At 43.2% G+C, this 17,736-nt stretch overlaps 1 protein-coding gene and 1 long non-coding RNA gene across 5 annotated transcripts in view; one reads left to right on the top strand and one right to left on the bottom strand.

Moving 5' to 3' along the window:
* LOC138737099 (cyclin-dependent kinase 19) overlaps positions 1–17,736 on the bottom strand; it is a 238,675-nt gene that overhangs the window by 124,647 nt on the left and 96,292 nt on the right. The window lies entirely within an intron of this gene.
* LOC138737103 (uncharacterized) overlaps positions 1–17,736 on the top strand; it is a 34,726-nt gene that overhangs the window by 12,454 nt on the left and 4,536 nt on the right. The window lies entirely within an intron of this gene.

A 17,736-nucleotide genomic window follows, 5' to 3' on the forward strand; every position in this document is an offset into this window, starting at 1 on the left:
TGAATCTCTCTGAAACCAACACGAACCTTCCTGAGCGGTAACCAATTGTTTTTAAACACCAGAGCTTAGCAAAAATTCATAAATGTTAAATACTGCGCACACTACATGAATTACCTGATACCAGTAAACTTGGAGGAGTGAGAAGTTAAATTGGACTGTGAATCAAAGAACTTTCCTGAACATATACATGTACTTACAATTAGTAGGCAGTTAAGTTCATAGTAATAGGTTAAAGTTTGATCCTGTTTTTATGTTTAAAGAAAAATTAAAAGTAACTTTTGTTTAAGTAACCATTTGTCTTGGTGAATTTCTATTGTTGCTGGGTTTTGGGCTCCACTTGACCCATAACAATTTTGGGGGTTGTATTTTCAGATTGAAATATTTGGAGCTTTAGGATCTTAAACTTTTGGAGTTTTTGTGATTTATTAGTGAATTGGATTTTTTTCCAAGCTAATTTCAGCTTGTGTAGGTGAAAAAATAGCAGTTTTAGTGTTAGTACATTTTTGTTACAACCATCACCTGTGGAGCTGCAGAGAAAACGAAAAGAGGAATTGATGGCCATTGCTGAAGTCAAGCACTGGATGAGGAAAATACAAATACAAAGGATTATAGTGAAATATATAGGTGAGGGAAAATTTGTTGAGAAAGACAGACAATTTTCTGGAGGGTAGATCTGTTGAATTGCAATTGGAATTGGAGAAATTGGGGGTGGAAGAAGAAAGGGAGAAAAGGAGTTTGAATTGCAGAGACAAATATGAGGCTTAGGAAGCTGAAAAACAAAGCGAGGAAGCTGAAAAATGGAGGATATACGAGTTAGAGGTCACTGAAAAATGGAGGGAGGATGATGAAAAACAAAGAAAATATGACTTGGAAAAAATTGGAAGAGATAGACAATTTCAATTAGAGGTTAAAAATTGAGATGGAGGGAGGTAAGAGAATTGAGGCTGTAACTCCAGGGGAGAGGGTTTTGGCTAGAAGAGGCGTAAATCTAGTTTCTCCTTTTGATGAGGGAGATTAGAAACATATTTTCAGCTTTTTGAAAAGGTTGCTGAGAGCTCAAGATGACCAAAACAAAAATTGCCTCTTATGCTCCAAAGTGTATTGAAAGGAAAGTACAAATTGCATACTCCAGCTTGACTGCACAGCAAGTGGTAAATTATGATACTGTTAAACAAGCTGTATTGAAAGCTTATGAGTGGGTTCCAGAAGCATATAGACAAAAATTTAGTAGAGTGGTGAAAACATGGAACCAATCTTGTATTGATTTTGCTCTTGGAAAATCTGTATGTTTTGACCGTTGGTGCATCTCAAAAGGAATAAATAATGATTTTGACAGATTGAGAGAATTGATATTAATTGTGGAAATTAAAAGGTGTGTTCCAAATGAGATTAAATTATACCTGGATGAGAATGACGTGGGGATGTGGCAACAAACAGCTAGGTTAGCAGGTAAATATGCCCTGGTTCACAAAAGCAAATTTCAGTATAATGAGCCTTTTCAGAGGGTTAATGTGGAGCAGATTAGTAAACCTGTTAAGAAGGTTAATGTGGAGCAGTCTAGTAAGCTTGAAATTAAGTCTAGGGAGAATATTAAGAAAAAAAGTTGAAGGTAAGGTGGGAAAGTTCAGAACTTCTGGATTTGTATGTCATTTTTGTAAGAAACCTGGTCACGTTATTGGAAATTGTTTATTGTTGATAAAGAGACGAGAGAAGGAAGTATTACCAGAAGCGTGTATTCAGACAGTTGAATTTAATAAGAAGAGATGTTCCTGGTAAGGATGTTACGGATGTATTCAAACCATTTGTATCTGAGGGCTTGGTTTCAGTAAGGGATGGATTCTTAGAGATACTGGGGCTGCCGAATCACTGTTGTAGAAGAATTTTTTAACTCTTGATCTAAAGACAGACACAGGAGAGACAACTTTAATTAGAAATGTTCTTTGGCTTGGCTTCGCGGACGAAGATTTATGGAGGGGGTAAAAGTCCACGACACAAAATCTCTGCACAAAATAGTGTTGAATTCAGAATTAGTTAAAGGACCTGTTGTAGGAGTTATTTCAAAGTTACCCATGCAAGGAGTATCTTTCTTATTAGGTAATGATTTGGCAGAGGATAAAGTTGGGTCAGTTTTGAGATTAACAAATAAGCCTTGTAAGGATGAGGTTGAAAAATATTGTGAGATATATCCTGCATGTGCTTTAACAAGGTCTTTGTCTAAGAAAATGATGAGAGCTGAGGAAGATCCAGTTGATAGAGACTTGCCCAGTACTTCTGAAATAGTTTTGAAAGAGCAGGGTAATTGTGAGAGTAAGGATTTCTCTTTATCAAGGAAAGAGTTAATTCAGCAACAGATACAGATCTTGTTGACTTAAGGGACAAAGCTGTAAATGAGGAAGAGATTAAAGAAATGGCCCGTGGATATTACTTGAAGGGTAATTAACTATTGTTAATGAGGAAATGGAGGCCTCTTCATGCTCCTGCAAATGAAGAGTGGGTGGTGATTCATCAGGTGGTCATTCCTAGAATTTACCTGAATGAAATATAAATTTTATAATTTATATTATACCTTTGGGTGGTCAACTTGGTGTTAAAAAAAAATGAATAAAATTTTGAAACAATTTTTCTGGCCTGGTTTGAGAAAGGATGTTTAAATTGGTGCTGGAGATGTCACCTTTGTCAGGTTGTGGGGAAACCTAACCAGGGTCCTCCTGTAGCTCCCTTGATACTTATTCCTGCTATTGGGGAACCTTAGACTGGGGTTATTGTGGATTCTGTGAAGTCCCCTGCCTAAAGCAGAAGCTGGGAATCAGTACTTGTTAATAATTATGTGTGTGGTCTCGAAATTGGCAGAAGTTATACTATTGAGGAATATTAAAGCAAAGACAGTGGTACAGGCTTTAGAAAAAAATTTCAGTTTTTGGTTTGTCTAAAGAGATCCAGAGTGAACTGATTTAATGTCTGGGTTGTTTCAGCAGTTGATTTATGAGTTGGGAATTAAACAAATCACTTCATCTGCGTATCATCCTGAAACTCAGGGAGCTTTGGAAAGATTTCATTCTACTCTTAAAAATATGATGAGGATTTATTGTCCGGAGAATGGGGAAGATTGGGACAAAGGTATTTATTTACTGTTATTTGCAGCAAGAGAGCCTGTGCAGCATTAGGTTCCAGCCCTTTTGAAATTGTGTTTGGACATCGGTTAGAGGGCCTTTGATGTTGATAAAAGAGGTTAGTGAGGATGTACAGTTGGACTTGCTGGATTATGTTTCTAAATTTAAAGATCGGTTACAAAAAGTATGGACTTGGGCTCAAGAGAATTTAGAAAATGGCTCAGGGTAAAATGAAGCATTTATTTGACAGCAAAGCTCAGATGAGGAATTTTAAGACAGGAAGTAAAGTGTTAATTTTGTTCCCAACACATGGTAATCCTCTGAGAGTGAAATTTTCTGGACCATATGAAGTGAAATCAAAAATCAATGATGTTAACTATGTGATAAACACTCCAGATCGTAGGAATAAAACTCAAGTTTTATATTTATATATGTTGAAACCTTATTATGAAAAAAAGGTAGTGGAGAACAGTCTGTATCAGAGGTGTTAGTTGTTGACAGGGTTGAGGAAGTTATGGATCATAAGATTATGGAAACAGAATCTTGTGAGGGTAGCATTAAAGGAACCATGGTTCCTGTGCACCTGTCTAACTCAGCAATTTTGAAAAATCTAAAGAAAAAGTTAGGCCATCTGTTATAGGCCCAGAGGACCCCAAAACCCAGCAGCAATAGAAATTCACCACGACAAATGATTACTTAGGCAAAAGTAGTTTTTAATTTTCTTTAAACATAAAAACAGGATCAAACTTTAACTTATTACTATTAACAACCTCCTAATTCTAAACACACATGTATGTAATATGTATAAGTTCAGTCCAATCTCACTTCTCACTCCTTCAGGTTCACTGGTATTAGGTAATCCTTATACTGTGCACAGAATTTAACATTTATGAATTTTCACCAAGCTCTGGTGTTTAAAAGTATTTGGTTTCCACTCAGGAAGGTTCTCGTTGGACACAAACAAACTGATTCCCTCTGATCAGCCACTTCAGTGTCTTGCCGAAGAAAGGATGTCAGTCATTTGCATTATATGGATGTGGGAGAAGCAAGTCCCATAAAACAACACCCAAATGGAATAAACAGTCAGAAGAGTAAAATCATGGATCAGGAGGTGGAATATTTGTTGAAAAATGATATTATTAGACCTTCAAACTTAGTTTGGAATTCTCCTCATGTTCTGGTACCTAGAACAGATGGAACTGTTAGGTTCTGTACAGATTACAGGAAGGTTAATTCAGTAACTAAAACAACTGCTTATCCTATTCCTAGAATTGATAATTGCATTGATAAAATTGGGAAAGCAAAATTTCTTACTAAAGTCGATTTGTTGAAGGGTTACTGGTGTGTGCCTCTATCAGACAGAGGAAGGATTATTTCTGCTTTTGTGACACCATCTGGTTTATACAAATATAATGTGTTATCTTTTGGCATGACAAATGTTCCCGCAACATACCAAAGGATGATAAATTCGGTAATCCAAGGTTTGACACATATAGATGCTTATATTGATGACTTGGTCACAAAAAGTTACACATGGGAAGAACATCTGAGGGAATTGGTCAAATTGTTTGCAAGATTATCCAAAGCAAACGTAACTGTCAATTTAGCTAAAGTTAATTTACACATACTAGTGTGACATACTTGGGTCATGTAGTTGGTCATGGCAAAGTTGCACCTATTTAAGCTAAAGTGCATGCAATTTCTGAATTTCCTATTCCCAATGGCAAGAAAGCAGTGAGCAGCGACAAAATACAACATTCATGAGCATGCATTAAGGACTTGATCGTGAATCTTTAATGTAAATTTCTTGTTTCTCACTCTGGCTGTAGCTTTAAATAGAAATTGATAATGTTAGGAAACACTACTTCAGGTCGTCCCCAATTTACGACCATAATGGGAACTGAAGGATTGGTTGTAACTCGGGTTTGGTCACAGGTCAGGGAATGGGGACTTTTGGCTGCCGACGGGGAACGGGAACTTCGGGCTGCCACTGGGAAAGGGGACCTCTGTATACAGTATTTTTAATACAAAATATGTACTTATAGAGTAGTTTTAATAAAGAACTTTTAAAAATTTTGGTCATATGCGAGGGTGGATATGACTTACATAAATCAAAATTTGAGGACTACCTGTATATTTTTTATATAGAAAAAAGTTATGATTATAATTTACAGCTGAATAATGTTGGGGTTAAAATGTCTTTTGTCTTTGGCACCAACCTTCAGATGTTGGATGTTTCTGATGGTGGGTGAATATTTTGGTTTAAAATGTCGGGTGTACAAGGTCGTTATGGCTTTAAGTTCTCTATAAGCTGTGTTATTGCACGGCTTCAAGGTGACCACCTGGAGTTTGGTGATAATGCATGCCTGGTTTTATTTATAACACTAATTAAAAACCATGAATAATCTTATCAAAGTCTTTTTGTGAAACATCAAAGGTTTAAGCAGCCCAATTAAGTATAGGAAGGTCTTTAGACGTTAAACATTTGGGTCCTGAGATTGTGTTCTTATAAGAATCCCATATTCGTAGCTGCGATAATTCTCATCTCATGTCTAAATGGAGAGGACAACTCTTCCACTCCTCCTTCAATGCTAAAGCCCGGGGGTGGGGGTCTCTATCTTAATTAATTAAAAGATTCTCTTCATGCAATATAACGTTATATCAGATAAAAATGTTCGAACATTATTATTACAGGCAAATTATATAATAAAATAGTAGTTTCGCTAATGTATACGCCCAAAATGTTGATGATGCGGTATTTTTTTGAAAGCTTTTCCTCAGCCCTAAATGATTTAAGTCTTTACTCACTGATGCTGAGTAGAGACTTTAATTGTTAGATTGACCCTGCTTTGGGTCGTTCATCCTCTAAACTTGCTACTTTGAGCAAATCTGTTTCTGTAATTCATTCTTTCTTATCAAATTTTGGTATCTCATATGTATGGTGTTTTTTTTAACCCTAATAGGAGAAAACATTCTTTTTTTTTCCTCCTGTTCATCATACTTACTTGCGGATTGATTATTTTTTAAAAGATAATCTATTGATTTCACTTAGCGGATAAAGTGAATATCGGAGTATAGTGTTACGGGTTATATTATATATTATATTATATGTAAATATGTCTTAAAAAAAGATAGATTATGGGGGTTCAGTGTAGATTCACTTCACAAAAAAAAGCATCCCATTTAAAATGCAAGAGCTTTGGCTGAAGCTAGACATTCAGACACCAGTGACTTTGCAAAGACAATGGAACTGCTTTGGGAAAGATGCAAATGGAAGAATCCAGGCTCAAGTGCAAGGAGTTCTAGTTTTTACAAGCAGAGAAGAAAAAATAAACAGGATTTCTCTTGGAGAGATTGAAAGAAATTGCTGCTAAGAGACAAATGTTGGTAATACTACCACGGATCATTCTAAAATAAATGACACATTCAGGGAATTCTATTCTAGGCTCTATACCTCTGTAGCTATTAATGACAACAGTTTATTTTTGGACAGTTTAACTATATCTACGCATTCTCTGAATAACTGTTTGAGTTTGGAAGAACCTATTTCACGAGATGCAATTCTACTTGCTATTTCTTCATTACAGTCAGGTAAAATTCCAGTACCTGATTGGTATCCTGTGGAATTTTTCAAATCCTTTTCTGACTTGCTTGTACCCAAATTAAGTTCTGTACTAACTGATTCTTTTGAAAAGGGCAATCTTCCACTATCTTTTAATGAAACTTATGTATCCCTCATAGCAATGTTGATATGAAGTTGACTAAAGTTCTGGCTCGTAGATTAGAGAATATTTTACCATCAAATATTTTGAAAGCCACACTGGCTTTATTAAAAATTGTTATTTTTGTTTGAATATACCATTAAGTTGTTTATTATATATTTTGTATTCAACTCACACTGCACTCCCAGAATATGTTCTCTCTTTAGAAGCAGAAAAAGCGTTCGACTGGGTGGAGTGCGGATATCTATTTATGATTTTGGAAATTTTTTATTTTGGACTGTAGCGTGAGCGCTACAAGAAGTGTCGAAGAAAGATATGCACATGAGGAATTGAAGTTGAAGACTGATTTATTATACTGGCAGGTCTGCTTATATGGGCCCATGGTGCTGACGTCAGGGCCCCGCGTCATCAAAATGCCGACCTCGGTTTGGCTTGGGTTCCCGCCAGAGTTCCCCATCTTCCGGTATACGGAGGTCACCTGGGATGATGGCTGATGTCACCCCAACATCTACGTGGTCACCATGTTCATCAGCCATTTTGTGGGCCTGTTTGCGTCTCCGTGCACGGGCCACAACACGGACACCACCCAGAACTCTCAACTGGGCAAATGTCCATAGCCTTCGGTGGCCTGCCCCACCCCTGTCGTGGTGGAGTGGAGACCAGCTCGTTACAATCCAGATATGCCAGTTTCTGGCAGTCAACAGTAAATGTCGAGGACGAAGGTAGAACCTTTGTCTCTAATGACCTTGTAGGACCCCTTGTAGGATCGTTGTAATGGTAGTCTGTATGCGTCCCTTCTCACAAACACGTACTGGCAAGTCTTTAGGTCCTTTGGGATACTGTGCTTGGGACCAAGGACCCTATCTTTTATTGTTAATATTTTATTTATATTTTCACACAAGCTTGTATAGCCATATACAGTTTTATGCCAACAATGGCAGTTTATATTCCAGTATACATATATTCATTTTCTTTATGACTATATCTATATATATATATCTAGATATATATCTAGATATACACAAGCCATTGTCTCTACCAACCCCGCTTCCACCCACCAACACACAAAACAAGACCACTCACTCAAACTTCAACCAACAACAATAAAAAATTTTAACACCAGGAAAATAAATAAGGGGAAAGGGATTGTCGCAGCTCAGTGGGCAGCCTTTGGGCCGATATTCATTCCTGACTTTCCTTGATCGGGATCAGTGTGAGGGAGAGGAAGCTGAGGCAAGGAACGGGGAAACCAATCACTGACATGCGCCTATGTAGTGCATATATGGCTGCCAGATCTTACGAAAGGTTCTGTATTTGTTTCTCAGGTTATGTTATTTTCTCCAGGGGAACACAGCTCTGCATTTCCTTATTCTATTGTTCGATATTAAGACTAGAGTCGGACTTCCAAGTCGCCACAATGCACTTCCTGGCCACTGCCAATGTGACTAACACAAATTGGATTTGAAATTGATGATGAAGCTGGCCAAGCCTCATGTCCATTATGTTTCCCAGCAGGAACAACTCTGGGTCCTGAGGTAATTGCTTGCCTATAATCTTGTCCAGGACTTGGCCTAAAAGGGCCTCAACTTGGTACAGGACCAGGTTGTATGCACGAACATTCCGGTTGCTATGCCACATCCAATTTTGACCTGTTTATTTTCTGCAGTGTTAGATAGAGCTGGTGCAAAAAGTTATACTGCACCAGCCTGTACCTTGCATTGATGACCGTAGTCATGCTTTCCCAGTCGGACCAGCATCTCTCATCAATTGCAATGCCAAAGTCTAACTCGACCTATGAATGCCTGGTTTGGGTCCCTCTGACTGGAACAGGCAATACATTGCCGAAATAAATTTCTTAACGCTCCCCCTTCAAATCAAGGCCTCTATGTTACTGCATCGAGGTAGGGCCATACTTGGACCCAATACATCCCGTCGAAAACACGTTATTTGAAGATAGCTGTGGAATGAATGATTTGGCAAAGCATATTTATTTTTTAGCTGCTCAAACGACATTAATTGCCCCTGCTCGTAACGGTCCTCTATGCACCTGATGTCATTACAGCGCCAGATGTCCAGGATCTTGTTACCTTCCGTTAATGGTCTTAATTTATTAGGAGTCAGGGGCTTTATTGGTGACAGCTCCACTTTAGTGTTCAGATACTGGTTAATTTTGTTATGTTTTAGTAAGGGGCTGCCCTTCTTCCCTGACAGCAATTTGGCATCCCATTTGTAAATGAAATCCTCTGCTATCTTCTTGCCCACCAAGTGCAGATCAATTTGTGCTCAGGATGGTACACCTTCTCTCTAAAAGAAAGAGACAATGTATCTCGACTGAGCTGCCCAATAATATTTTTTTAAGTCTGGCAATCTCCATCCGCCTATAGTCCCATATTAATTTTTTCATAGAGACCCTTGCCACCTTACCACTCCAGAGAAACCATCTAACCTTATGTAGCAGCAGCTGTTTAAAGAAACCCCAGAGCAACAGCACAAGCAATGTTTGAAAAAGATATTTGAATCTTCGCAACACATTCATTTTGATGCACCTAACCCTGCCCACCAATGTTATGGGCAAGGACATCCACCTCTAGGTCCTCCTTGACTATCTCCAGCGGGGTAGATTAACTTCCATAGATTATTCAAGTTACCATCAACATCAACTCCTAGATATTTGATCCTTTCCTGTGACCACTTTAAATTACTATTTTCTTTATATTGACTATAATTACCCTCGGTGAATGGCATCACCTTGCTCTTTTCCCAATTGATCTTGAACCCAGAAAGTTTCCCATAGTCCTCCAGTACCCAGTCAAGTCGAGGCAGAGAAGTCACAGGGTCTGTCAGATATATCAGTACGTCATCAGCGAATAATTTAATTTTGTGTTCCTCCTGGCCCACTCTATAACCTTTAATGCCTGGATCCTGACGAACGGCCTCTGCCAGAGGTTCTATTGCCAGCACAAAGAGAGCCGGTGACAGCAGACAACCTTGTCTACTAGATCTGGTAAGTGGGAAGGCTAAAGAGACCTGCCCATTGATTATAACATTCGCCTTGGGCGCATGGTATAGCGTCCTGATCCAATTTTGAAAAGTTGGTCCCAACCCCACCTTCTCCGGCACCTTATTGTCCACTGCTTGTTTCTCCTGCACAAAGCCTGTCTGGTCTGGTCTTTTCAGCAAATGCAGTGCCAATCTGTTTGCCAGGGTTTTGGCTTGGATTTTGTAATCAGTATTCAGCAGGGAAATTGGCCTATAAGAAGAGGGCATGAGTGGATCTTTACCCTTTTTCAAAATCGTCATAACAATTGCCATTGTGAAAGATTCCGGGAGAGTCCGTGTTTCCCTGGCCTGGTCTATCACTCCCCATATAGAGGCATTAATAAGTCCTTAAATTCTCGATAGAACTTAGGCAGAAATCCGTCCACCCCCAAGACTTGCCTGCTTGTAGCGCACTCAATGCTTTACCCAACTCTTCCTCTGTAAAAGGAAGATCTAATCCCACCTGTTCCTCTGGATTCAGGTGTGGGAGATCTAATTGGGCCAGGTTCTCATTCATTTGATTGGGATCCCTAGTCAGTTCAGATTGAAACAATCCTTCATAGAATTCCCTGAAGACCATTCCTAGTTTGTATTGCATTAATTGTTCTAGAGGCTTGTTCTGCCCTCAACTGCCAAGCGACGACCCCCCCAACTCTAAATACTTTTGTCTCAATCTCATAATGGCCTTTTCCATACTAGACGTCTGAAGCATATTATATTCCAATTTCGATTTGTGAGAGCTCTATAATGGTCCTCTAAGTCTGATTCCTGAAAATCCTTCTCTAATTGGATAATGTCCTTTTCCAATTCCTCCATTTCCCTCATAACTTTTCTTGACTTTCTTTGTATACCCAATTATCTGGCCCTTCAAGTATGTCTTAAGCGTGTCCCACAGAATAAATTTATCTGAAGTAGAGGGGCAGTTGTCCTCATAGAACAGGGCTATTTGAGTTCTTATAGAACTACAAAACTCCAACTATTTCAACAGCAAAGTGTTAAGATGCTATTCCTTGCTTATGTGGAAAATATATAGTCAAAACCAAGGGGAAATGGTCTGAGAGAAGCTTTGCCTTATACTCAGCTTCCATGATCCCACCTTCCAAATGGGTTGAAGCCAGAAAAAAATCTATTCTAGAGTAGGAGTCATGTTGCTTTGAATAAAACGAGTAGTTCCTCTCTCTTGGATTCTTTCTACGCCATGCATCTATAAAATTCAGCTCCCTCGTGCAGTCAATGGTGGCTTTCACCGCCCTGGTCCTAGTTATCAGTTTTGTGGACTTTCTATTACAGGATTAAAATATTAGAATATTTTCATTCCCCTCTGCCAATCGTCGGGAAATGTCTTGTATAAGTTTTTCATCATCATAGTTGGGGGCGTACACATTCACTAGGGTCCAGGATTCTGAATATATCTGACAGTGCAGCATAACGAATCTTCCCATTTTGTCTGTAATCACCGTCTGCACCTGCACTGGAATACTCTTCCCCACTAGAATTGCCACTCCCCTTGCCTTTGAGCCAAATGAGGAGGATATTATCTCACCCACCCACCCCCTTTATTGCTTTTTATGTTCCCACTCAGTTAAATACTTCTCTTGAAGGAAGGCCAGATCTATCCCCATTTTTTCTTAATGTGCACCAAGACCCTTTTCTGCTTCACTGTACCGTTTAAGCCATTGACATTAAAAGTAGCAAACTTTTTATTCTTAGCCATTACCCCCAGCTTCCTCCCCTACATGCTTCCTCCCCCTCCACCTGCACTCCCAATCTCTTACCATTTGCCCTTTGCTCTGCTCCATCCGAGCCACGACAAACCCTGGAAAAGAAAGAGAAACACCACACACCCATTCGCTCACAACACTTCACCAGTAAAAGACAAGGACAATAACAAGGATGAAAGTAAAAACTAGGGAATTAGCAAAAAACAGTAAAGACAAACATTCATACCCTCTGTAACCACACACTCGTTCAATCCCCGATTATCCTTCCACAACAGCACCTTCTTCATACTATATCCAGCCCCTCCTTGGTCAGCGACAATCTTCAATCTGCCACTGCCACCCCTCCAATAATAGTTTGTGCAGTTTCCATCTTTCATCTCCTTCCTCCAACTCCCACACTCTCAAGTAAAAAAAAATTAGTCATAACATTTTCTTCCACTTGTCTTTTTTTCTCATGTCTTTTCTTTTCATTTAAACACCCAAGTATCTTACAATTCACAGTGAGTCCATATATTTCTGTGGATTAGTTGTCTGTTTCAGTTTGGACTCTTATTTTTACCCATAAGTGTGGGTAAATCCTCTGCCATTTGCCATGATCTCTCGGGATCTGTAATGAATTTCCTCTCTCCCCCTGGCAAAACCACTTTCAGAGTGGCCGGGTACTACAGTACACACTCATGGCCCTTCTGTTTAATTGTCCTTTTAGCTGGCTCCAGTCGCTTCCTCGCCTTTAAGAGCACCACACTGATATCAGGGTAGAGAAAGATCTTGTTCCCATCGATCTCCATGGGACCCCCCCACCCACTCTCTGTTTGCTCCCAATTGCTGCTGCCCTCAGTATCTCCTCCCTGTCCTGGTATTGTAATAATTTTAGCAAGGCAGAGCATGGTCTCTGTCCAGGACCCGGCTTCAGGAGGAGGGACCTGTGCACCATTTCTACCTCCACCCTCTCTCCCAGCGCGGTTCCACCCAGCACCTTGGGGATCCATGTTTGAAAAAACCTTACGGGGTTCTGACCCTCAGCCCCCTCCTTCAACCCCACTTTGATGTTCTTTCTCCTGCTGAAATTTTCCAGGGAATCTAGCTCTGATCCCTTTCTTCATTAGAGTCAATTTTCCTCCCCATGCTATTAATAGTGCCTTCTGTAATCCCCCCCCACCCCCTCCTCCACTTCTGATACACTTCCCATTAACCCTGTGAGGTCCCCCTGTACCTTATCCAACTTTTTTACCCATAACCTCAACCCTTTTATCCATGGCCAAGGATACCTTGCTCTCCATGAGAGTAAGTGCCTGCATTACATCACGCAGGGAAGGTTCTTGAGCCTCCCTGTGAGTTTGGCCTCCCTGAGGCTCTCCTCTTGAGCCCTAAGGCTCCTCACAGACTCCCCCTCCAGGGACATTGCTACCCAGGGTCTCCCCACAGTCCTCAACCTCACTGTCTTCTCCAGAAGATCCAGAGCTGTACCCTCTGTTGCAGCTCCTGCTTGCAGCCACCCTAACGTTGAAGCCACCTCGTCCATTCTGCAGCCAGATCTGCTGCCAGAACTCCTCTTCACGATGCCTCCTTACTTGCCACGTCCCTTGGCTTTGGGACGGACCTGCCGTCAGGACCTTGGTAAGTGTCACTTCCCTCAGGGTTGGGACCAGTAGTGGCACTCCCGACTTCTTTACGCCCTGATTTGTGCTCCTCTCCACTGTGCTCCGTTCGTCTGTGCCGTTGTCTTTGCACCCACGGGACTGCCACTCAGATCCTGAGTGCCGCGACTCATCTGAGTGCTGTTCTTCTCAAGGTCGATTACAGCAATGGCCTCCCCAAATTCTTTGCGTGCTGACTCACACCCCTCTCCACTGCGCTCCGCTCCCCCGACCCTCAGTCTTCACACCCGCCGTGACTGCCGCTCTGTTCCCATGCCCCACTGGGTCTGCCGCTTTGCTCCCACGCTCCACTGGGCCACTAGCTCTGATGCCCGTGTTGTGGTGGGGGGGGGAGGGGGATACTGGGCCACTCGATCCAGGGCTGTCTGCTGTAGTCTGACAGCCTGGGGTGACATTTTCTTCCATGAGGGGTCCTTCTGTTCAACCGAGCGTCCATTGGAAGTGGGATGCTCTTTCAGCTGGTATCAACGTTACCCCGCCATTTTGACACGAGGTGTCTCTTCTCTCCCATTTTTCAACATGGACTTCCCTTTTTTTGTCATATTTATATTCTGCACAAGTTCCAACGTCTTCTAATGGTATTCAGGCGATCCTTCAAAAGTTTTCTTTTGCTAATTTTCATCCTGGCTTGGGAGCTCTGAGATTCCACCTTCTAATCCCTCCACATCACGTGACCACCCCATCACCAAGGACTATCTTCCGGCGCAGGCTCTCAAGGTTCACGCGGAGTCTTCCAGGCTTTTATCGGGGGCCAGGAACTCCTCAAGAATGATTAAAGGCACGCTGTAAACCATCTACGCCACTGAGGCATGAAGTCCTCCTTTGGCACAGTATGGATTCCCAGCAGGATCCAAGGCAGTTCGTCCACCCAGTTGAGCTGCGCCGTCAAGGCTGCCTTAAGGTGCCTGTGGAAGCATTCCACAAACCTGTTGGCCTGCGGGAGATACGCAATGGTGTGGTGGAGCTGCGTCCCCAGAAAGATAGCCAGCACTGCCCAGAGTCCGGAGGTGAACTATGCACCCCTGTCCAAAGTGAGGTGCTCTGGAATCCCGAATCAGGACACCCATGTGTCAATGAGTGCCCTGGCACAAGTTTCAGTGGTGGTATCAACCAGCTTAACCACCTCCGGCCACCTCGTGGAGGTAACTCGCCCCATGGGAAACCAGTAATGGCCCCACTAAGTCAATGTGTACATGGCTGAACCTGTGTCACACCAGCTCAAAAGTTTATGCGGGTGCTCTCTTGTAAATCTACACTTTGGAGGACTTACAATTCATTCAGGACTTGGCCCACTGGCTGACCTGTTTACGGAGGCCATGCCAGACAAACTTGTTGGCCACCATTTTTACCATGACACGGATGGCAGGGTGGCCTCGAAAACCTGGCACCTCCATGCTGCCAGGACGATGGGGCAGGGGCTGCCGGTAGAAATGTCACACAGCAGTGTCAGGTTACCTGGGCCAACCAGGACTTTCTCCTCCCTGAGACCGGAGATGGTGGTCCTGTAAGTGGGGATCTCAGGGTCCTGCTGCTGAGCTTTGGCAAGGCCACGTAATTAACCCCTTGGGACAGGGTGTGTGTCAACTCAATCGCGGGGCATGACAAAGTGTCAGCTACCACATTGTTTTTCCGTGATGGGTTGAACATCTGTGGTAAATTCAGACACATAGGACAAGTGTTTGCTGTCAGGCCGACCATGCATCCGATTCCTCATGGAAAGGCAAATGTCAGTGGCTTGTGGTCAGTGAACACCCTGAATTTCTGATCTTCCAAAAAGTAACAGAAATGTCTTACTACCACGTAGAGCGCTAGCAACTTCTGGTCGAAAGCGCAGTATTTGAGTTCTGGTGGGGCAGGGGTGCCTGCTGAAAAAGGTACTGGCCCTTGAAGAGTTGTTCTAGTACACCCCCTACTGCTGCACTGGAGGCGTCAACAGTTAGAGCGATAGGTGCCTCTGTGCTGGGGTAGAACAGGAGGGTGGCGTTGTCCCACGCACCTTTGGCACTCTGGAACACCCTGGAAGATTCCTTGTCCCAAGCAATGTCTTTTGTCTTGCTGGTCATCAGCGCAAAGATGGGGCGCATGATGCATGCCATTGCCAGTATGAACTTATGGTAAAAGTTTATCATACCGGCAAATTCCTGTAGTCATTTCACCATGCATGGCTTAGCAAAATGCCAGACCACCTCAACCTTCTCAGGGAGGGGTGTGGCCCTGTGTCTGTTAATCCTGTGGCCCAGGAAGTTGATGGTGTCCAGACTGAACTGGCACTTAGCGGGGTTGATGGTCAACCTGAACTCATTCAGATGGGTGCACAGTTGTCTCAGGTCAGCGGCATGGTCTTTGCGGCTGCGGCGGGCGGAGGATAGATGAACTCAAATGGGAGGTCCCGGGCCACTGTATCCATCAGCCGCTGAAAAGTTTGTGCCACGTTCTTAAGACCGAAGGGTATGCGGATAAATTCAAACAAACCAAAAGGGTTATGATTGCAATCTTGGGGATGTCCAGGGGTGAACTAGGATTTGGTAGTACCCCCGGATGAAGTCCACCTTGGAGAACATCTGTACCCTGTGCAGGTTGACAGGAAAGTCTTGGATGTAGGGCACAGGATATCTGACGGCATGGTGACCTCGTTGAGATGGCAGTAGTCACCGCATGGTCTCCAACCGCCCCCCCCTGCTGATTTTGGTACCATGTGGAGCAGAGAGCCCCAGGGACTGTCAGAGCGCCACACAATCCCCAGCTCCTCCATCTTTTTGAAATCTTCCTTTGCCAGGCTGAGCTTTTCGGGAGTCGGAATGCGCTGGCGTGGAGCGGGGGCCCTCGTACAGTAGTGCCTTACCCTGTGCTTTGGCTCAGCCGTGGAGAACTATCGAGGGGAACTCCACCAGAATGCAGGTGAATTCATTGTCTGAGAGTGTTATAGAGTTCAGGTGGGGGACAGGTAGCTTGGCTACCCACAGAGACAGAGTCTGAAAGGTTCTAGTGTGCATCAAGCACCATTCCTTGAGGTCAACCAGCAAGCAGTGGGCCCAAAGAAAGTTGGCCTCCAGGAGTGGTTGCACCACAGCCGCAAGAGTAAAAGTCCATATAAAGTGACTGTTGCTGAAACATAGGAGGAAGGTACATGTCCTGAAAGTTCAAATGCAGGTGCTGTTGGCTGCTCTCAAGGTTGGGCCCTCTTTGCCGCTACGGGTGTCGAGGCCTGCAGGGGGTAGGATGTTTATCTCAGCACCCATGTCAACCTGCCTGACAGTGAGTCCCAGACAAGGAGGAGGCTATCATGTGGGCCAACCGTCACAGCCATCAACCATGGTTGGCCAGGGTGTTCCCAAAAACCCACAGGGTGGGCAGCATCGATGGGTTTCTGCACCCCATCACCACACAGCTCTTCACTTACCTCTCCACTGGTCTTGATCTCGCTAGGGCTTGCTGATGTGGTTTATGATCGTGCTGGTGTACTTCTTCGCTCTCCAGAGCATGTCTGCCCGGGCGGCGAAGGTCGCAGAAGTCCTCATCTGTGAGCAAGAGCCGTCTGTATATCCTTGGGCAGCTGCTCCAGAAAGATCTGTTCGAAGAGCAGGGAAGGCTTATGGCCTTCAGTTAACATGAGAATCTCCCTCATTAGGTTAGATAGGGCCCTGTCTCCAAACAGTCCATATGAAGCAAACAGGGGGGCTGATAAAGCCCAAAAGTGCAGGTTAGAAGCTCTTTGAGGGCTGCGTATTTGCCTTGCTCCAGAGGCTGCTGTAGGAAATCTACGACCTTTGCCACTGTGTCCTGATCAAGAGTGCTCACAATGTACAAGTAGATGGTGTCGGCAGTGATGTGGTGAAGCTGGAAATGAGCCTCGGCCTACTCGAACCACACCTGCGGATGCAACACCCAGAATGTCAGAAGCCTGAGAGAGACCGCGTGAATGGTCACTGGCTCCGCTTGATCCGTCATCCTTGCCAGTTGGACCTGTCGGGGTCACCAATGTAGCTTGCGCGCTACAACATGTGTGGAAGGAAGAGCCATATATGAGGAGTCGAAGTCGAAGACTGATTTATTGCACTGGCAGCTCTGCTTATATGGGCCCCTGGCGATGACATCAGGGCCTCATGTCATCGGTGCGCCGACCTCGGGTTGGCTGGCATTCCCACCATAGTTACCAGTCTTCCCGCTGTATGGAGGTCACTTGGGATGATGGCTGGTGTCACCCTCAGATCCGCGCGGTTGCCGCCTTCATTGGCTATTTTGCGGGCCGGTTCTCGTCTCCGTGCATGGGGTGCTACAGGACCATTTTTTTATTATATGGATTAAATTATTATATTCTTGTCCTACTGCTTCAATTCTTACTAACTCACAACTGTCAAAACCTTTCATTCTCCAACGGGATACCCGTCAAGGCTATCCTTTAAGTCCATTACTTTTTAATCTGGCTTTAGAACCTCTAGCAATGACACTTAGCGAGTAGAGATATTTCAGGGATCAATAGGAAGAA

Source organism: Narcine bancroftii, chromosome 6 (genome assembly GCF_036971445.1).
Source record: "Narcine bancroftii isolate sNarBan1 chromosome 6, sNarBan1.hap1, whole genome shotgun sequence".
Taxonomy (NCBI): domain Eukaryota; kingdom Metazoa; phylum Chordata; class Chondrichthyes; order Torpediniformes; family Narcinidae; genus Narcine; species Narcine bancroftii.